Source organism: Rhinopithecus roxellana, chromosome 5 (assembly GCF_007565055.1).
Source record: "Rhinopithecus roxellana isolate Shanxi Qingling chromosome 5, ASM756505v1, whole genome shotgun sequence".
Taxonomy (NCBI): domain Eukaryota; kingdom Metazoa; phylum Chordata; class Mammalia; order Primates; family Cercopithecidae; genus Rhinopithecus; species Rhinopithecus roxellana.
Genome location: NC_044553.1, coordinates 10,334,393 through 10,357,145, shown reverse-complemented (window position 1 = coordinate 10,357,145; position 22,753 = coordinate 10,334,393). Strand labels below are relative to the sequence as shown.

At 40.6% G+C, this 22,753-nt stretch overlaps 1 pseudogene across 1 annotated transcript; it reads left to right on the top strand.

Moving 5' to 3' along the window:
- The first annotated feature begins 3,208 nt into the window (after window positions 1-3,208).
- On the top strand, window positions 3,209-4,402 carry LOC104669156 (annotated as a pseudogene). The gene has a single exon (XR_748947.2). The product of XR_748947.2 is annotated as an ATP synthase subunit gamma, mitochondrial pseudogene (transcript).
- The last annotated feature ends 18,351 nt before the right edge of the window (window positions 4,403-22,753 follow it).

The window sequence follows — 22,753 nt, the reverse complement described above, 5'->3', positions numbered from 1 at the left end:
GGTGGTATTCCCTGTTTATCACTTAGCTGAGGATGTTTGGGCTAGTTAAGAGTTAGAGTGCTAGTGATTCAAGTAGTGCAAGAAGAGAGGCCTCAGTCAGTTGCTCATGAAAAGCGGCATTGAGGGGATGCCTATCGACATTGGGCAGAACTCTCTGGCAGCATCAGGGTAGATGAAACCTCAGGGGTACTCTGCAGAGGGAGTGGGAGGATCTAGCAGATGCCTGGGCAGTAAGACTCACAGGCAAACACTCCTCTCCAGAGCATGTCTTTCTTATGCCATAGTCACTACTCTGCCACTTCTTGCTCTAAAATCCTGTCTCAAATTTGCAAGTAAATATCTAAATCCTATTTAGTCTGTGTAGATAGGTGGCTTTGTGAAAAGCAGGCATCCTCCTGAACTACACACACTTGCAGACACATACTCACAGCCTGTCGTTTTCTGTTTTGGTATTTGGAGAAATACGTATCCAATTCAAGTTCCAACTTGTCTACAAAGTCTCCCTTGACAACTTCAGCCCAGGTGGATCTCTCTTTCCTCTGAGCTCTCACAGCAATTTTAGGCAGTACCACAGTATTTAGTACTTAATTATACACTGTCTGGTTCTGGAATTGTCTCAGGGTGTTAGCCATTTCCCCAACTAAAGGATAAGTTCTTTGAAATCAACTGCCATGTCTTTTTTTTTTTTTTTTGAGACGGGGTCTTGCTCTGTCTCCCAGGCTGGAGTGCAGTGGCCAATCTCCACTCACTGCAAGCTCTGCCTCCGGGGTTCACGCCATTCTCCTGCCTCAGCCTCCCGAGTAGCTGGGACTACAGGCACCCACCACCACGCCCGGCTAGTTTTTTGTATTTTTTAGTAGAGACGGGGTTTCACCATTTTAGCCAGGATGGTCTCGATCTCCTGACCTCGTGATCCGCCCGTGTCGGCCTCCCAAAGTGCTGGGATTACAGGCTTGAGCCACCGCGCCCGGCCTGCCATGTCTTATATTTCTTTTGGATCCCTCATTGACTTGGCATGTAATAGATCTTTAGTAAACAGCCAAAGATCAGTTGATTGATCCAAGTGTACATTGCGTGAGATTTGCATTGAAATAAAATTACATCAAGAAAGATGTTTGCCATACTTTACAACTTTCATTAAATAAACTCAAAATGGAGCAAATATTAAAATATTTTAAAATCAAACAATACTACTACTAGAATAAAATATGTGTAAATTTATTTATAACAGTAGAATTAATGAAATGAGCCCAGCCTTTCTAAACAGGATGCAAGCCTGGAAGCCATTAGAAAGAAATGATGGATACATTTGGTAACAAAAATTTTAAAACTTTTCTGCGGCAGACTTTGTTAATTTATGAGGATCTTGTACAAATCAAGATGACGAACAACCCTTTGTCTCCCCAACCCAAATTGTAAGAGGGTGGAAAATGGCTCAATTTGCTTTCCAGCCTTGTCCTTCACTCATCAGCAAAGGATCTTTCACCTCAAATGAGGATCTGGATCCTGCTCCTTCTTCAAATTCTGTCTCCTTAGCTATGTCTTTCTCCTTTCTTTCCTTATCAGTTTTCCTTTATGCTCTGAATCTTGAATATTCAAAAAGTGAGGAACTTTGTGATAGTGTTTTAAGAAAAGAAGAGCTTTCTTTGAACTTAGTGCAGTTGGCAGAAGTGTTAGCAAGTGACTTTCAGTGGGCATCCCAGCTACATATGCCTTGGATATATCAGAGTGTCCAACATTGCATGATTGTCAATGGTTAACATCATTGGCTAAACGTTGTGTGGCTAACTTTTCCTGAGTAGCGTGCTTTACCCAAAAGTCAGTGTATTAGGTGCTCCACTGAGAAAGACTATTATTATGACACCACAGCATGTAATTTTGGAAAACTTGGAATATCAGAAATCATATGCAGCTTCATTTTAGGGTAAGAACTACAGCATATGCAAGAAAGAAAATCCTGTGTCAATTTTTAAATGTTTGCTTTCTTTTTTTTTTTTTTTTTTTTGAGACGGAGTCTTGCTCTGTCGCCCAGGCTGGAGTGCAGTGGCCGGATCTCAGCTCACTGCAAGCTCCGCCTCCCGGGTTTACGCCATTCTCCTGCCTCAGCCTCCGGAGTAGCTGGGACTACAGGCGCCCGCCATCTCGCCCGGCTAGTTTTTTGTATTTTTAGTAGAGATGGGGTTTCACCGGGTTAGCCAGGATGGTCTCGATCTCCTGACCTCGTGATCCACCCGTCTTGGCCTCCCAAAGTGCTGGGATTACAGGCTTGAGCCACCGCGCCCGGCAAATGTTTGCTTTCTAGTTTTAATTTTATTTAGAATAACAGAATCAAAACAGGAATGTGTTTTTTTTTTCTTATCGCCAAGAGAAAACTCAAGTCTTCCTAATGTTACCAAGCAATTGAAAAAGAGCTACTGTTCATAGAGAAGATGTTCAAGACAGAGGTGAATAGATGAACTCTGTTGGATGATGTTTTTAAGGATATTGTTAAGAAAGTTGGTGTATAAATAAGGAAGTCACTGAAATTGATCTAGGTTAATTTTAGTTTCTTTGAGAACCCATTAAAAAGTATCATTGTTTATCAAGTGGAAAGAAAAGTTGATAGTGAGAGAAAAGCTTACTTTTATAGAGTATAAACTATTACAAGGAATAAGGAGGAATTAAAACTATCGGGTTAGAATACCTGAGAGTGTTCCCTTAGAAATGCCAAAGTCCTGACATTCTGATTATTTCAAAGAGCAATGAAAAGATATGAATGTACAAAAGTGGATGCCTTTGTTTTCCTTTGGAGATCCTTCAATATATCCTGGAAAATGTAGTTTTCTCAAGCCATTTTTATTCAGCAAATTTGGAAAATAATTTTTTTTTTTTTTTTTTTTTTTTTTAAGACAGAGTCTCGCTCTATCGCCCAGGCTGGAGTGCAGTGGTGCAATCTTAGCTCACCGCAACCTCCACCTCCTGGATTCAAGTGATTCTCCTGCCTCAGCCTCCTGAGTAACTGGGATTACAGGCATGCACCACCACACCCTGCTAGTTTTGTATTTTTTTAAGCAGAGACATGGTTTCTCCATGTTGGTCAGGCTGGTCTTGAACTCCCAACCTTAGGTGATCCCCCCACTTTGGCCTCCCAAAGTGCTGGGATTACAGGCATGAACCACCACACCCAGCCAGAAAATAATTTTTTAAAATCATAAATATCACCGACTTTCAGCAGGGCTGCGGCTACCATGTTCTTTTGTACAGGCATCGCTGGGCTGTTGGCCTGGACCTTGCAGCCACAATGGATTCAAGTTCGAAATATGGCAGCTTCGAAAGATGTTACCATGTGACTAAAGTCCATCAAAAACATCCAGAAAATTACCAAGTCTATGCAAATGGTAGCAGCAGCAAAATACACCTGAGCTGAGAGAGAGCTGAACCCAGCTTGAATATATGGATTGGGATGTTTGCCTCTGTATGAAAAAGCTGGTATCAAGGTGCCTGAAGACAAAAAGAAATACCTCCTTATTGGTGTGTCTTCAGATCGAGGACTGTGTGGTGCTATTCATTCCTCCATTGCTAAACAGATGAAAAGCAAGGTTGCTACACTAACAGCAGTTGGGAAAGAAGTTATGCATGTTGGAATTGGTGACAAAATCAGGGGCGTGCTTCATAGGACGCATTCTGACCAGTTTCTAGTGGCATTCAAAGAAATGAGAAGAAAGCCCCCTACTTTTGGAGATGTGTCAGTCATTGCCCTTGAATTACTAAATTCTGGATATGAATTTGATGACAGCTCCATAAACTTTAATCAATTCAGGTCTGTCATCTCATATAAGACTGAAGAAAAGCCCATCTTTTCCCTTAATACCATTGCAAGTGCTGAGAGCATGAGTATCTACAATGATGTTGATGCTGATGTACTACAAAATTACCAGGAATACAATCTGGCCAACAGCATCTACTACTCTCTGAAGGAGTCCACCACTAGTGAGCAGAGTGCCAGGATGACAGCCATGGACAACACCAGCAAGAATGCTTCTGAGATTATTGACAAATTGACATTGACATTCAACTGTACCCGCCAAGCTGTCATCACAAAAGAGCTGACTGAAATTGTCTTTGGTGCTGTAGCTCTGGATTAATGAAAATCAAGTTCCATCCTCAGACAAGGGGTAAAAAAGGAAAATTCAGCCAGTTGATTTTGTTTATAGCTTACTGCTATCTTTGTCAGAAGAAGCTGTTCCTCCATTGTTTTAATTACTGAAGACAGCAAGATATTTGTAAATTATTTTACAATAAACAACTTAAAAAAACATAAATATCACTTATCCTCATGCACTTGTACACAAGATGAAAGGTAGTATTTATATGGTACATTTTGTCTACAGATGTGGAGACTTTAAAAATAATAAAATGCCAATTTGCTGAAAAAACAGACACAAGCATGATGTGTCATGTGATGGGTCTCAGGTGAAACCTGGCAGTGACTCTACTAAATCCGAGGCCATTTTTCAAATGCCAAAGTGAGTTTCTGGGCCACGGATTAGCCAGTCTCCTTAACGATTATTTTCATAGGATTTCATTCATTTTGGTTAATGTAAACACTCCATTATTTTTACTATTTGGAAGGTAGATGTATTAATAAAAATTGAAATCTGATCCATCATCTCTATTTAAAAATACTTCAATGTGGCATTGTGTCAATTGGGAGGTAAATGGAATTCATGAAGCCCAAAGGGGAGCAGGTTTCTGTTCCTGTGAAGGTCCACTAGCCTACAAGGCATGGAACAGAGGGGCAGATGAGACCCACCCATAACACACAAGCCACGAAGCAAGGCTGTGAGTTTTTTCAGGGGAAGTTCATTCTTACTTCAAATCAGAGCATGGTGGAACAGAACAGACTCCTGCTGTTTAAGGATTTATACTCTGGCAAATGAGATACATATCTTGAAGATAGTTAAATCTTTAAAGGGAACAGATACATTAAAAATGGAATACAAACAATGGAAAGTGCGTTAGTGAAAGAGTAAAGTCAATGGTGTTATTTATTTACACAATTTTTACTGAGAGGAATCAAATAACTTTTTTTTGATTGATCCAGGAGGGTGTCATAGTTGGAGAGAGATTTGGGAACCTAGCAGAAGAGTAAGAAAGGAGTGGTTTGTTTAAGATTCTTTGCTATTAAACACTTTATGATCTGACCTTTTAAAGTGTAAATAGGAGACTATTCTTTTAAAAATACAAGCAGGTATTGCTTGAATCTATATCATGTTAAAGATAGTTTTCACGTTAGTTTAAAAATTTGCTCATGAGCAGATTTGTCTTGGTGTTTGTAGTCACAATTTAAGCAGTTGTTTGTGTTGTGTGTGGAAGGACTCTACATTCTAGCACAAAAGAAGATAAACATGTTCTAGGGATGCTGGCCATTTAGATCAGTAATCTGACTCTCACCATCCAACCTTTCTTTGGTCACTGAAGAGGCTACAGTGTTGTCACACTAAGGCTCAGGGACTGAGTAGGTGACAAAACTCATAATTGGGCCTTCAGTGTGACTTGGCCCAACAGCTGCTTAAACAATAAATGGAGTTCAAGGGTTTCCATTGCCCTACCCAAGAAGCTCAGGTCAAACCTGAAACTTCTGCTATATGATCTACATACCAAGTTATATGGTTACAACACAATACTCATTGACAGCTTTATCACTTATTTTAGGGTGGGTTCCCTAACTAGAGATTTGGAGACTCTCGAGGAAGTCAGCAAATTCCTTGAAATTATAAGCAAAATTTGGTGAATAGATGAGCATGTGTGTTTTCCTTGGGCACAATTCATCAGAGTCTCAAAGGAATTATAATCTCAACAAAAATGAGAATTACATCTCTAGAATGGAAAAATTATCTACAGTTTTCCTAACGGGCAACAGTGTATAATTTCTGGCTACTTCATTTTAGGAGAATTAAGTTGAATAATTTGAAACATGCTGTGGTTTAAATGTGTCCCTCAAAAGTTCATGTGTTAGAAACTTGGTCCCCAGTATAGCAGTGTTGAGAGGTGGGACCTTTGGGAGATGATTATGTCATGAGGGCTCTGCCCTTGTGAATGGGCTGTGAATTAGATTAATGGATTATTGAGGGAATGGGTTAGCTATCATGAGAGTGGGTCTGTTATAAAAGCCAGTTTGGCCATCTCTTATGAGCCCTCTCACCATGTAATGCTCTGTGTTGCCTCAGGACTCTGCAGAGATTTCCCACCAGCAAGAAAGTAGTCACCAGAAGCAGCCCCTAGGCCTTGGACTTTCCAGTATCCAGAACTATAAGAAATAAATGTCTTTTCTTTATAAATTACCTAGTTTCAGATATTCAGTTATAGCAACAGAGAAAGGAGTAATATAAAATTTCATTACATTTTCCTTTTTGTGTAATATTCATTGCATGCAAATACAAAACAGTATTTTTTTTACCCAGAGTTAATCTTCTCATGTCAAAAAAAATGTGTGTGAGTTAGTTCATTGATTGCAAATGAAATGCTATTTTAAAATTCTGTTAAAATGAAAATGCCATGCCATACTTGAACATTCTATTTAAATTCTATTTTAACCAAAAGATCTCAAAGTTTTTCTCAGAAGGTAACAAAACCACAGCCCCCTCCCAACCCATCTTTAGGAAATACAAAGTAATCAAATTTTTTTTTTTTTTGAGACGGAGTCTCGCTCTGTCACCCAGGCTGGAGTGCAGTGGCGCGATCTCCACTCACTGCAAGCTCCGCCTCCCGGGTTCACGCCATTCTCCTGCCTCAGCCTCCCGTGTAGCTGGGACTACAGGCACCTGCCACCTCGCCCGGCTCGTTTTTTTTTTTTTTTTTTTTTTTTTGTATTTTTTAGTAGAGATGGGGTTTCACTGTTAGCCAGGATGGTCTCGATCTCCTGACCTCGTGATCCGCCCATCTCGGCCTCCCAAAGTGCTGGGCTTACAGGCGTGAGCCACCGCGCCCGGCCTATCAAAGTTTTTAGAACTGAAAAGTATATTACCATTCTAGTTAACCATTTAAAATGTTTTTCTTTAAAAGAGATAAATACCAAGTCAATGGAAAAGATAAAATGGAATTATGAAAATGCTCAAATAAACCCAGAAAAAGCAGAAAGGAGAAAATAGAAACTAAAGCCAGGCATGGTGGCTCATACCTGTAATCCCAGTAAATGGGAGGCTGAGACAGGAGGATTGCTTGAGGCCAGGAGTTCAAGGCTGCAGTGAGCCACTGCACTCCAGCCTGGTCATGACAAAGCAAGATCCTAGCTCAGGAAAAAAAAAAAAAAAGAAAAGAAAAAAAGTGCAAGGAATAGAAAACAACTAGCAAGATGGAAGAGTTTAATCCAATGATACCAATAATCTCTTTAAATGTAAATGATCTAAACACACCAGTTAAAAGACAGAGTTTGTTAGACTGGATAAAATAGCAAGATCCAATTACATGTTGTGCACAACAAACCCACTTTAAATGTAAAGGTTTACATCAAAAAGTAAAAAGATGGGAAAAGATATAAAATGAAAACACAAACTAAATGAAAGCTGGAGTAAATACACTAATTTTAGATGAAGTAGACTTCAGAATAACAAAAATTATCAGGGATAAAGAGAAACTTTACATAACGAAAAAGGAGTCAATTTTCCCAGAACATACATCAATCCCAAATGTGTATGCGTTTAAAAATAGAGCTTCAAAACAAATGAGTAAAGAACTGACAGAAGTAAATAAACAGACAAATGCTATGATTATAATGGCAGACTTCAACACTCCTCTCACAGTAATTGATAAAACAAGTTGGCTGAAAATAACTAAAAATATAGATGGACTGGACATAGTGGTTCACGCCTATAGTTCCAGCTACTCAGGAGGCTGAGGTGGGAGGATTACTTGAGCTCAGAAGTTCATGGCTTCAGTGAGCTAAGATGGCACAAGTGCACTCCAGCCTGGGTGAGAGCGTGAGACCTCCCTCTCTAAAAATAAGTTTTTAATTTTAAAATTAAATTAAAAATAATGACCTAAACAGCATTATCCAGTAACTTGACCTAATTGGCATTTACAGACCTCTTCACCAGTGGCAGTAGAACACATATTCTTCTCAAAAACACATGAAACATTCACTAACATAAACCATATTCTGAGCTATAAAATAAACCTTAACAAAATTAAAAGAAGAGAACTCACATTGTATTTTTTAGTCCCTTTTCCCACTGCTGATAAAGACATATCCTTTTTCTGAGGAAACAAGGTTTAATGGACTTACAGTTCCACATGGCTGGGAGGCCTCACAATCATGACAGAAGGCAAGGAGGAGCAGGTCACATCTTACATGGATGACAGCAGGCAAAGAGAGAGCTTGTGCAGGGAAATGCCCTTTTTTAAAACCATCAGATCTTGTGAGACTCATTCACTGTCACAAGAACAGCACAGGAAAAAACCGCCTCCATAATTCAATCACTTCCCACTGGGTTCCTCCCATGACACATGGGAATTGTGGCAGTTACAATTCAAGATGACGTTTGGGTGGAGACACAGCCAAACCATATCATTCCCTTCCTGACCCGTCCCAAATCTCAAGTCTTCACATTTCAAAACCAACCTTGCCCTCCCAACAGTCCCCCAAAGTCTTAACTCATTTCAACATTAACTCAAAAGTCCACAGTTCAATGTCTCATCTCAAGTCCCTTCTGCCTATGAGTCTGTAAAATCAAAAGCAAGTTAGTTACTTCCTAGATACAATGGTGGTACAGGCAGTGGGTAAATACAGCTGTTCCAAATGAGATAAATTGGCCAAAACAAAGGGGCTATAGGCCCCATGTAAGTCTGAAATCGAGCAGGGCAGTCAAATTGTAAAGCTCCAAAATGATCTCCTTTGACTCCATGTCTCCCATCCAGATCGTGCTAATGCAAGTGGTGGGTTGCCATGGTCTTGGGCAGCTTTGTCCCTGTGGCTTTGTAGGGAGTAGCCTCCTTCTCAGCTGCTTTCATGGGCTAGTGTTGAGTGTCTGCAGCTTTTCCAGGCACATGGTGCAAGCTGTTGGTGGATCTACCATTCTGTGGTCTGGAGAATGGTGGCCCTCTTCTTACAGCTCCACTAAGCGGTGCCCCAGTAGGGACTCGGTGTGGGGGCTCCAACCCCACATTTCCCTTCCACACTGCCCTAGCAGAGGTTCTCCATGAGGGACCCTCCCCTGCAGCAAACTTCTGCCTGGGCATCCAGGCATTTCCATACATCCTCTGAAATCTAGGCAGAGGTTTCCAAACCCCAATTCTTGACTTGTGTGCACTTGCAGACTCAACACCATGTGGAAGCTGCCAAGGCTTGGAGTTTGCACCTTCTGAAGCCATAGCTTGAGCTCTCTGTTAGTCCATTTCAGCCATGGCTGGAGCAGCTAAGACACAGGACACCAAGTCTGTAGACTGTACACAGCAGAGGGACCAAGGGCCTGGCCCAGGAAACCATTTTTTCCTCCTAAACTTCTAGACCTGTGATGGGAGAGGCTATCCCAAAGGTCTCCGACATGCCCTGGAGACATTTTCCCCATCGCCTTGGTGATTAACATTTGGCTCCTCATTGCCTACTGCAAATTTCTGCAGCCAGCTTGAATTTCTCCTCAGAAAATGGGATTTTCTTTGCTATAGCATTGTCAGGCTGTAAATTTTCTAAACTTTTATGCCCTGTTTTTCTTTTAAAACTGAAGGCCTTTAACAGCACCCAAGTCACCTCTTGAGTGCCTTTTTGCTTAGAAATTTCTTCTGCAAATACCCTAAATCATCTTTCTCAAGTTCAAAGTTCCACAAATCTCTAGGGCAGGGGCAAAATGTCTTCAGTCTCTTTGCTAAAACATAAAAAAGAGTCACCTTTGCTTCAGTTCCCAACAAGTTCCTCATCTCTATCTGAGACCACCTCAGCCTGGACCTTATTGTTCATATCACTATCAGCATTTTTGTCAAAGCCATTCAACAAGTCTCTAGAAAGTTCCAGACTTTCCCACATTTTTCTGTTTTCTTCTGAGCCCTCCAAACTGTTCCAAACTCTTCCCGTTACACAGTTTCAAAATCGCTTCCACATTTTCTGGTATCCTTTCAGTAACACCCAACTCCTGGTACCAATTTTCTGTATTAGTCCATTTTCATGCTGCTGATAAAGACATACCTGGGACTGGGAAAAAAGAGGTTTAATGGACTTACAGTTCCACATGGCTGGGGAGGACTCACGATCATGGCAGAAGGCAATGAGGAGCAAGTCACATCTTACATGGATGGCAGCAGACAAAGAGAGAGCTTGGACAGGAAAACTCCTATTTTTAGAACCATCAGATCTTGTGAGACTCATTCACTATCACCAGAACAGGACAGGAAGGACCCACTCCCATAATTCAATCACCTCCCACCGGCTTCCTCCCGTGACACCTGGGAACTGTGGGAGTTACAATTTAAGATGAGATTTGGGTGAAGACACAGCCAAAGCACATCACACATAGAATATGTTTTTAGACCATAATGGAATTAAATGGAAACATAATAGAAAGGTAACTGGAAAATCACCAAATGTTTGGAAATTAAACAGCATTCTCCTCAATAATCCATGTGTCAGAGAGGAAGTCTCAAGGGAAATTTCAGCACATCAATATGAAGCTGGGACTTGATGTGGCATGAAGAAGTTGGCATGGCCTAGCACTGAAATGGAAGCAGGAGCCAGGCCTTCAGGCCCCTCATGAGATGTGGAATGAGGTTCAGGGAAGGGTGGAGTTGTGGGTATGGGTTGGGGCACTGGGATGGGGAAGTAGTGCATGGAGGACATTTAGGGTGCTTGTGGTATTGTTTCCAGCACAACTGCCCTTCTTTTCTTCCTCTAAATGTTCTGCTTTAATGAACACAGTAAATCACTTCCTTGGGCCAGGTGGATTAACAAAGGATATGGCACAGTTTGCAGTGGAGCACTCAATTCTGAACTCTTTGCTTTTAATCCCTTCCATCCAAACCTTAAAGTACCCCACACTGCTTTCCCCATTATATTGAAATTGTAAAAATTATAACTATGGTTTGCTGACTATGAGGCAGACACTTTGCTAAGCATTTTACAAATACGACTTTATTCAGTCCTCACACGCACAAAAAATGCTGTCAGGGAGATATTCTTATCGCCGTTTCACAGAAGTGTAAACTGAGGCACAGAGAGATTAAGCAGGCACAAAGCAGGTGGGTAGCAATGTCAGGATTTGACTCCTATTTTGTTTGATTCTGAAGATTCTCAATACCCATGATATGCTGCTTCCCACTGTGGGTATTGAGGATGTGGCTGTTAACTTTGTGCTTCTGGGTATCTAAAAACACAAAGGTCTAAAAGGATCTGACTGAGAAGCGTTTGCTTTCCTTGGGCAGAAATCTAGATTGTCAGGCGTGCCCAAGGAGGGTTACTAAAAAGTTGGTGCAGCAATCATATTTAAGTAGAACCACTGAAACACACATTTATAACATCTTCACTACTGTAGGTCTAGGTTTAATCATCCATAGCCCTGCTATCTTCAGTGAGCCTGCTCACGTGACTGTTCCTCAGTGGGCCTCTGGGACAAAACACAAGCAGCATGGAGGAGAGACTCACTTTAGGCATGTAGTCTTCAAATGTGGCTTTCTGTGATCACCTGTGAAATACTGAGGCCAAAAGCAAAATGAAGCATTTGAAAATGTGTAGTCATTCTTCTCACCAAGCAGTAGAAATATTGAAAGAGGAAAAAAGGATGCTAACCTGCTAACTTGGAGAGAAAAAATATTTGAGTAGACAGAAAAAGAAAAACATAAGACAGGTTGCTGATGGCATAAAAAATAAAGCATATGTACATTGCAACATGGTGTTTAAGCCCTCCAGCTCTGGATTCAGACTACCTGGGATCAAAAACTGGTTCTACTGCTTACTAGCTGTGTGACCTTGGGTTTGTTACTTTCATCTCTCTCTGCCTCAATTTCCTCATCTGAGAAATGGGGATAATAACAGTGTCTATTATTATGCAGGGCTATTGTGGGGAATACATATACATATATTACATATAATACATATATAAGTAGGAATAAATGTTGAAAAAATTTTAGTTATGATTTTTTGTCCAACACTATTATAGAATTAAAACATGTTTGGGGTAGGTAGTTCAAGGCCCAAAGAAATGAGGCACAAAAATGTTTACCCTTCTTTAAGATCCTGATCAAGTGCACTTCCCCAAACTTTCGAGAAAAAATCCTTTCCCCTTTCTAAACTTTGGATAAATTACTGGTTTAACATTCATTACATTTTGAGTAGAGCATAGTTATATGTATAGAAACATGTTGGAAACTCTTTGAGGGCAAGATAGGATCTCCTTCATCTTTCTCCATTCACAGTCCCTTACCTCATCCTGGCCTGGAAAAACAAATAGCACTTAGAATAGTGTCTGGAACTTAGCTGGCACTGAATACGGTAAATGTTTGTTAAATTGAACTGAACCGAATTGAAATGCAAAGACTGGGCCTGCCTAGGAGAAAAAAGACTGAAAGAGCGAGAAGAAAACTGAGATTTTGCTACCATTTGTCATGCAGAAACAGGACTATCTTGCTTATATGTATTTGAATGAAAGGCACTCAACACTGTGGAGTTGTTGTGGCTGAAAGGTAACAAAAGCTTATTTGAGCCTGTTGAGGTGAGGTGGGTGCAAACAATCCTTTAGGAAATATAAACTGGCCAGCCTTGTAACTTGTAGGAATCCTGGCCCCCAATTTTAGTAGGAGAGTCAAGCTCAGAGATCTCTGAGAAGCTTTTGATAAAATACAGCTTGGGCAGCTTTACTTGTGCCAGTTAGTGAGCGCTAAAGGCAAGTGTTCAACAGACTTTACTGTGATTCCCCAGTTCATGAAATTCATAGGGATCAAATCTGACAAGAGTGTATCTGACTTTGTTCTGTGGAAGCCTGAGCAAAGTCATAGAAACCAGATGCAATTTGTAGTCTAGCCATAATCCAGAGAGTCAGACCCAGGAGTTGTATTTGTACTGCGGTATAAATACATGCATATGCACACACACACTCACACTCACAGTCTCTCTCAAACACATAAATACTCAGACATACACATTATTTCCAACACACACACACACACACACCACATTATTTTAGTAAGTAATAACTTCATTGATAGAGCTTTTGAGCAGTAACCGCAGTGTTGATATCTAGAAATTGGCTTTTGTCTTCCATAAAACACTTACCAGTACTGAGTGTTTTCATGTTTGGTGCCTCAACTTGTAGTTCTAACCTTTACATTGTCTGTGAAGATCTCCTGTGAAGTGTTTAAAATGAAAATTCCTGGCCCTGCACCTTTGGAGATTCTGACTCAACAGATATGGGGCAGAGTCTAAGAATCTGCATTTGACAGATAAAAGGCAATCCAGAACACTTTAGATCGAAAGACTTGCGGGTACTTTTTGAGGCCTAATAGGTCTACTACCTACATTGTAGCATTGAATCAACGAGACAGGTAAGATTTCAGTGGCTTTGGTAACTCCAACATAAAAGTCTAGCTGAAAGGCCAGGCATGGTGGCTCACACCAGCATTTTAGGAGGCTGAGATGGGAGGATTGCTTGAGCCCAGGAGTTCGAGACCAGTCTGGGTAACATAGCGAGACCTCATCTCTACTAAAAAATTTAAAAAATAATCTGGGCATGGTTGCATGTGCCTGTAGTCCCAGCTGCTCAGGAGGCTGAGGTGCAATAATTGCTTGAGCTCAGGGGTGCAAAGCTGCAGTGAGCTAAGATGGCACGACTTCACTCCAGCCTGGGCAACAGAGTGAGACCTTATCTCAAAAAAAAAAAAAAAGAGAGAGAGAGAGAAAGCCTTGCTGCAGCCCGTTGGTCCTCCCCTGGGAGGCTCCAGTGTGCTTCTCATGTCTACATCCTAAGAAGGGCTGTATTTAAGGTGGGTCAGCCTGCATAGTTGTACCTGAAATGAGCAGACAGCTCACTCCCTTGTTCTAGGTGTTCACACATAGTATTGCATTTGATCTTGGCAGAGCAGACACTCAAACCCAAATGTCTTGATAATGCCAAACCCAGCCTGAACCATAGCTGTCTTCAAAAGGTGACCAGGAGTTTCATAAAATGAAGTCTTTGTACCAGGTGATATTAAAAATACTTAGCAACCAGTAGAGCAGGTACAAGCCCAGTCAGAACTGATGTAGATGTATGAGCCCGGGGGGTTGTTGGCTGAGTGTAGAAGAAGGTGCCCCTGCCCCACTCCAGTGACCCACCCACTGGTAATGGTAAAGCACCCTTCAAGATGTTATCACATGGGACTCAGGCCCCTAATTAGGGGTGGGAGAGAGAAGCAGGACATCACCTGCTTCCACCAACTTCCAGAACAAATGATAGTAATCAGAAAATAATGACCAAAACATGCAAGTTCATTCTTTTCTTGAGACAAGGTGAGGAGCTGAATTAGAAGATTAGTTCCCATAGGAGTGGTGAGAACTCCCCAGCCTGACCCCATCCCCCTGAAAACATCATGAGCTAGCAAGTGTTCCTGTATCTATGAAGATAAAAGTTTTGAGTATTTTATTTTTGAAACAGAGTCTTGCTCTGTCACTTAAACTGGGGTGCAGCGGCACAATCATGGCTCACTGCAGCCTTGAACTTCTGGCTTCACATGATCCACCTTGGCCTCCCAAGGTGCTGGGATCACAAATGTGAGCCACTGTGCCCGGCCTGAATATTTTAAATCATGACTGTTCTACAAGTCTGTGACAAATGCTTGCGAAATCTCAGGCATCATTTGGTGGTCACTACTATGCTTTTTTGTTTCCTAACTAGAAGGAATTTTCCTTCCTTCTGGGGCTCAGATGCAAATTCATGGCATAAGATTGCTGGGAGGTCTAAAAGGGTGACTCATGAAATCCCAGCTAACCTCACAGTTTTGCCTGGATCCAGCCCAGGTCAACGGTCCTTGATCTTCTGACAGGGCCTGGAAGAAGCCCCATGTGGAGTACAGGTCGATTTTCTTTGAAGATTGCAGTTTAGAAAAAGTTCTGCTCAACTCCAGGCTTCCTTCTTTTATCTTCCTATCTTCACCTTTTTCAGCTGGTGGTTATGTCTTACCTGTTCTCTACTGAATTTTCATACTTAATATTTAATCCTTTTAAATTTCACAGTTCCTGATTCTGTATTTTCTTATTAAGGTGAACTTTCATCTTATCATAGCAGTTTCTAGCCTCCCTCTTTTCCTTTTTTTTTTTTTCCATATAAGCCATTTAAATGTAGAGCACTATTGTCGTAAGTGCTCCCTTTCTGACTTACAATTTTTTTATTTATGATTTCAAATGATGCCCTTCTGATGTAAAAGCCACACTGAATATGGCAATGTCTACTAACCATGCCCACAAGGTATTTAATGTAATTGGAAAATATTTTATTATAGCTTCACTTCCCTAAAAACATTCCAGCATCACTCATTCAAGTAGCGAAAATAGAAGCTTGATCTTGGAATTAATTAGGGATTAACACGGAATCTTAATTTTAAATGTATCAAAGGAAAGAAAACAATTTAGACCCCAGTGTACATCAAAGGATAATTCTATCTGGCAACATACAATGGCTTTGCAGCAGCCTAATCTCCCACCACACCCTGATGCTTCCATAGCTACCGCACCACAGAAGCCACAACAACATCTTTAGTGCTGTTCCCTCACGAAAGGAACTCTCCCAAAGCACTGTGGCTGGGATTTGATTAATTACGGTTGTTTACAAACTCAGAGAAGCTGGTTATACACCAACACATTTCAAAATCTCCACTGACTCCACAAGTGACCTCTTTGGAAGTCATTGATGAACAGTCTTCTGATAGCTGTTACTGAACACTGAACCCTGATGAGAATGCCAGCTTAGCCTCTGCCCTGCTTACCAGTGGGAGAGGCTGGTAAGGCACGGGGCACTTGGCCAGAGGGATAAGTCAGAAGCCACGAACAAGGTGGGAGACAATTCAGAGTCGACAGCCAGCTGCATTCAGGGTTCAAAGCGGTGTCAAATGTCAGCACTTTGCAGCAAGGAGATTCCTATGCACATAGCCTTTTCTGGTAGGCAAAGTCTTATGTGCATTTTTCTTCATTTCACTTATTTGAAAACCTTGCACTGCAGAGCAAGGGATTATACTCTGAGAGTGTTTCATTTTCAAATGTTTTTGCAGAGGACTTTTGCCTTCCACCAACATTTCAATCATACACAGTAAGCTTCACTAGAAAAAAAGTTTTTCATTTAAAATTAGAGTAAGCACCATAAAATCAAAAAGGATTCAGCATGCTTAACTCTGAGAATTCTGAGTAAAGTAACCGTCTGTTTTTAAGAGATGAAGTTCTACCGAAATGCCATCACCCTAACCTTAAGTCAATCTGCTTGTAATCTGAGACTTTGGTAGGAAAGTGGCATTTAGAACTTGAAGAGCTGAAGTTTTACTTCTTTAGGATACAGATGCGTTAAGTGTATCTTCCATTTTGCCCACATTTACTAAAAGGCTATTCCTTCTTTTATTTCTTCTCCTTCTTCCTCCTACTCTTTCTTTTTCTGATAAATATAACCTACAAAATTGTAAACTTGTCCTTGGTAGGACTCAATTAAAATGCCTCGTCTCCAGTGTTGCTACTCTGAGTTTCCAAACACTAAGCTTGAAGTGGCTTCCACTGAAGGATAGGATTTAGTTTCTCCTCGAAGCAGAATGAATATTGTGGAGAGTCTTTTTATCTTTATTTAAAAATACCTCTCTGGGACAACTTTCCCCTAGGACTAAAGCAATTACTACAGCTGTAAACAAGGCCAAATTCTCCACCTCTGTGGACAGCCAGTTCCAGTGGGATTCCCCTAACACTGGAAATGAGTTGTTGTTGGTTTTTTTTCTTCTTTTTAATCACTAAGTAGAGTTTTTCTGCTTAAACTGATAAACAAAAATATGTTGTTGGTGAGTGTTTTCCTTAGTATAGTGTATCCCTCAAAGCATTTTTCCTAAGAGGGAAATGTTAAGCTCTTGATAAATGAAAAATAAACTTCTTGTTCTCAAAGATAAATTATTACAATGAGAACTTTCTTTAACCTTAAAAATCTAATACTGATGTTTGGCTTTGCACGGTAGAGTTTCTCTAAACTGTTGAATGCCTTCCATCTTTCTCAGACCTTGTTTGGGTAAAGGACAAGGGGAGCATCTCCAGTGGGTGAGTGATTTACCTTATCATCCTTTTACTGTAGCCTCAGAGATCGTTAACTCTTTAAGCAATGGCATTCAAGTCTTAAGAAAACCCAGAAACATGCCTCAGGCTTTAGACATTCTCAGCTTAAAAAAAAAAAAAAAAAAAAAAAAAAAAAAAAAAAAAAGAGGAAAAAATTAAGGCCAGCTTGGGTATCAACAAAGCAGAAAAAGAATAAGCCAATTGGTTCAATTCTGATAAGATTGGCGATCTGCAAATCAGGTAAGCTGAACTGCAAACAAGTGCCTTTGCTTCTACAGAGGCAGCTCTCTTCTTTCCTGGGCTTTGTACCTGGTGCATTCATTCTCTGGATATACTTAATGGCAAGAAAAGTTACAGATATGCTCTTTCCCCATTGCTGTGAGCAACGGGGCTATTCTTTCACTTTCACAAACATATTTAATCACATCTTCTTACCTTTCCTTTGTGCGTCCAGAAGAGGTTATCTAAAACTGAATTGTAAGTGTCTCTAGGCTATGTCAAAAAAACTGGTAGAATCATCAGGTTTAAAGGGAATTTTTTTGGCCAACAGTTTGTAGTCCTTGATTGAAATGAAACAGTAGAAATAAGGAATGCTTGGCCTCTGAAATGACATCCCAGCCCCTTCCAAAGGAAAGCCTTCTCTTAAAAAAAAAAAAAAAAAAGGAAAAAAGATTGTAGAAAAATACTCATAAGACTTGAAAATCAGAATGCAGTTGTTTCTTTATTAAAACTTTGCAAATTGGTCTTATTTTAAACCCTTTTATTTAAAGCCAATATTTTATATTTATAATATGATAGAGAAAAAACCCCTAAGCTAAACTGGTAAGTTGAAAAGATAATGGAAAATAAAATATTTTGTTCAACTTTTTTTTACTTTTTTCACCAATTGCTGGAAGTGCTGCCTAGATAAAAATTTAAAAAAAAAATCTATCAAGTTAAAAAGCAAAAGTGTACCAGTATACGCTGTTTCAACTTTAGTGAGACAGTTCTGAATATTTCACTTCATGATTTTTTTTTTGTTTTCAAATCAAATGAGGTTTGTATGTAATATTAACTATGAAAAGAATGTAAAAAATAAAAAGAAAGGTTAGGAAGGCCAATATACCTAGAGTTTAAGTGGTCCTTGACCTTAAGTGGTAGGATTATAGTTATTTTTTTCTTTACTTTTTAAATTTTCATAGTTTTTCAATTTTCTATAACAAATACTTATTGTTTTTATATTTAATTTAATTTAATTTATTTATTTATTTGAGACAGGGTTTTGCTCTGTTGCCCAGGCTGGAGTGCAGGGTGCAGTCATAGCTCACTGTAGCCTTGAACTCCTGGGCTCAAGTGATCCTCCCACCTCAGCCTCCGCGGTATCTGGGACAACAGGCATGGGCCACTGCACCCAGTCATTTTAACATTTTAATATAATGTTGTTTAAAGTATAAAATGATTCTGATCATGTCTTTCATTCTTAGGTGGGTTTTTTGTTGCTGTTGTTTTGGTTTTTTTTTTAGAGACAGAGTCTTGCTCTGTCGCCTAGGCTGGAGTGCAGTGGTACAATCTTGGCTCACTGCAACCTCCGCCTCCTGGGTTCGACTAATTCTCCTGCCTCAGCCTCCTAAGTAGCTGGGATTACAGGCAGGCGCCACCACGCCTGGCTAATTTTTGTATTTTTAGTAGAGACGGGGTTTCTCCATGTTGGTCAGGCTGGTCTTAAACTCCTGACCTCAGGTGATCCACCCACCTCAGCCTCCCTAAATTCTGAGATTAAAGGCATGAGTCACTGCACCCGGCTCTTAGGTGTTTTAAATATGAACTTTGTGACACTGTTTCTCTTCTGCACCCCTCTGCTTATGTCTGGGCAGCATTTCTCCTTGGGTCGTTTTTTTCTCTTCTTCTATCCCACGTGCTCTTTCTCCTTCTTCGGTCAGCATCACTTGCCTTGGAACTGAATTGTCTACTGAGCTCTGGGAATCTTTTATGAAAACGAGGCCAGAGGAGGGAGACTGGCCTTGCCTGGACCAAGGAAGCTCCTTAGAGATGAGGTCACAGAACATCATAGCTGAAGAGATGAGACCAACTGCCTCATTTTACAAATGAGGAAATGAAGGTCAAAGGGTGGCGTGACTTGCTCAAGGTCCTGCCCCCAGTTTGTGACAGAGTGGAAATGAGAACACCGCATTAGTCCTTGCAGCTTGAACCTTTGAAAGAGCAAAAATCCTGGGATGAAGACCATGGAAAGCAGCAAACACAGATGTGTACTAAGAACATGCAGATGTCTAATGCGTGAAGTAGGAGGATTTTTCTAGAAATGTACTGCTGTACAAATGTACCTTCACCTTAGATAGAGATGTGAGCACAGAGAAATGTTTTGGCAAGAAACAGAACAGTGCCAAAGGAGTGGAAAACAGTGACTGACCCGAGGCCTCAGCATCCCAGGACAAGACGGAGCACAGGAGCAGTGGCCACCTAAGAATTCAACCCCGGCCGGGCGCGGTGGCTCAAGCCTGTAATCCCAGCACTTCGGGAGGCCGAGACGGGCGGATCACAAGGTCAGGAGATCGAGACCATCCTGGCTAACCCGGTGAAACCCCGTCTCTACTAAAAAATATAAAAAACTAGCCGGGCGAGGTGGCGGGCGCTTGTAGTCCCAGCTACTCGGGAGGCTGAGGCAGGAGAATGGCGTAAACCCGGGAGGCGGAGCTTGCAGTGAGCTGAGATCCGGCCACTGCACTCCAGCCTGGGTGACAGAGGGAGACTCCGTCTCAAAAAAAAAAAAAAAAAAAAAAAAAAAAAAAAAAAAATTCAACCCCAATATTACCGGGTTGTCCGATTTTATAAGAGAATTGAGAAATTAAGGTTATTGTGTGAAATCACCCAGTTTAGGAAAGTTGTGGCAGTAAATTGTGATCTGCTTGTTGAAACTTGCATGTAACACACCAGTTCTTAAGATGTATGAACCTGTACTCTCCTGACTATTGAAGGACATACCTCTTGCCATGTACGGGAGGCTGGGTATATGTCCTCCTACTTCTCACCTCCACTTAGAAAAAAGGCAACCCTCTCCTTCCCACAGAGTTTATTTATTTATTCCTTCTGTATACTTAAAATTGGTGAAACAGACTGCACCATTGCATCCTTTTAAATTCAACTCTTAAGAAAAGACATTGCTTTTTACACGAGGATAATGAAGTGTCAGCTTGGCGATCTGACCTAGAAATGATTATCAAAATTAGAGATATCATGTTTCTTTATATGGTTCTATTTTCTCCAAATTTTCTTCAAAGAATATTTTTTTTTTGTAAGTCAGAAGGGAAAAGTTAAGAAAAAAAATCCAGACGGCAAATCAAATGATACGTTTATTTGAAGAGTCAGATCACTCATCAGGTAGTTTAAGAAGCCACTGGCAATGTGGAAAGAACTTCAGTTACGGAGTCACCAAACCCAAGTTTAATCCTAGTTTTGCTACTCATCCATAATCTCTGTTAAATGAGTATAGTAATTCCTATATATCAGGGTATTGTAAAGCTTAATGATAAGTTTTGGGACACATGGTGGATTGTGAATAAAAGGTAGTCATAGCTTCTATGGTGACTTTACCTCATGTACCACCCTAGTGGGGAACCCTAGTGAACATTCAAATCCACACATGTTCATGAGAACGAACCATCCTGAGGTAGACACACAGCTGAGTTTGTCTTTGTTTCTCCTGTTGACCACCTCAGCAGAGCACCACACAACCATGTGGGATTGTTTGAGACCTGTATAAATTCTGTGAGAGAAGTTTGAGTTTTGGTTGGTTTTGTTCTGGGTGTTTAAAAAAGAATCAGTGTTTGAAGTTTTGGAGTCATTTATAAATTCAATTGCTTTTGCATCTTTAAATTTTTAAAAAAAGAATATACATCATTTTTTTTCCCAAAAAGAAGCACAAGAATAACCCTGTAGAATAAACTTGGATCTTGTTCCTAAGATTATGACACCTTTGCTAGTGCTTTGCACACAGCAAATACTCAATAAACACTTGTTATATGTGATTAAATGCCCAGCCTTCCTGAAAAATGGCCATGGCATAATTAAATCTGATGAAATAGTAGAAGATATATTGCATTGAGTGAAGCTACCTTACCCTTCAGAATTAAGGGAAATTTCCAGCATCTTCAGGGTTAATTTTGTAAATTGTTTAACAAGTTTTAGTTAAAAATTAAAATTAAAATTTTAATTTTCCCAGCCTACAAATAGTTTGTCATTGTTATGGTTTTGCAACATTTGGATTTACAATTTACTATGCTAGCTTAATTTAAGAGTTTTCTTTTTTTTTAAGAAACACTATTAAGACTGACTGAAGATCCATGCTCCAATCTTCCTCCAGGGCTGCCCAGCACTGGTGTCTCCTCTGGGCTCCATTGTCTCTGGCCTGAACTATTGTAATTTGCTTCCAGTTGGGCTTCCAGTCTCATGCAATCTACTCATGCACATGACTGCAGCCTTTCTGAAATGCCAATCTAATTCCTGGCTTGAGACCTACTGGATAACAAGAGCTAACATTTATTGAGCATTTATTGTGCTTGGCGTTGTGTAAAGCAGTCATTATCTCATTTAATCCTCATAACAGTCCCATGAGATAATTCCCATTTTACAGAGAAGCCAAGGGAGGCTCAGAGAGGTTAAGTAAATTGTGCAAGTAAATTGCAGCTTACATTTTGGGCTTTATTCAACCACTTAATTACATACACCCCTCCCCCTCACCACAGCCGCATGATGGCAGAATGCTCTAAGTGTGATGACACTTCTGTCATATGCTGTCTCTCCTGTCTGGAATGTTTTTGTCTGCTTAACACTCAGAGGGGTCGTCTCCACTGTGAAGCCTTCCCAGACAACCCTCCAACTGTATACTTAAAGTCTCAGTATTTCTCTAGCACACCTATGTCATGTGTTGCTTTGCCATAGTTAGTTTATCTGTCTTTCCCTTTTATCAAATGCCACACAGGCTGGGACTTAACCATATTGCATTTGTATTCGTTTACACAAAGCCTGGTTAGTAGTAGATGCTTAATAATGTTTGTAAAATGGATGAACTGTGAGGTCCTCAAAGGTATCTTACTGATATTTGTGTCCCCACACTAAGCTACCACACCAGGAGGTCACCCTGGAAGGGATCCATGTGATGTAGGACAATTCTTCAAGTGTTCATTCCTGATAGTCAGTGGCCCGAGGAACTCACTTTCTCCCACAACTATGTGTCCAAGCCCACTCCTGCATGCTTCTCATTCTCTCTTGAAACTTCCAGCAATGTAGGCTTTATCTTGGAGTCATCCTTCATTTGTTCTGCTCCCTGGTCCTGCCACATTGAAACCGTTGCCAAGGCCTGTCAGTTCTTCCTGTGAAATGTTTCTCACCCTCTTCCCTTCCTCCCTCTCTTTATTGTCTATTGCTTCTCTCCTATTATAGGTGGTGGCTCTTTAATTTTTAAATAGGAAAGAACTGAGGGAAGGAATCAAAGTCCAGTTGCAAAAGGAGTTTAACAGACTGGCTTTGAAG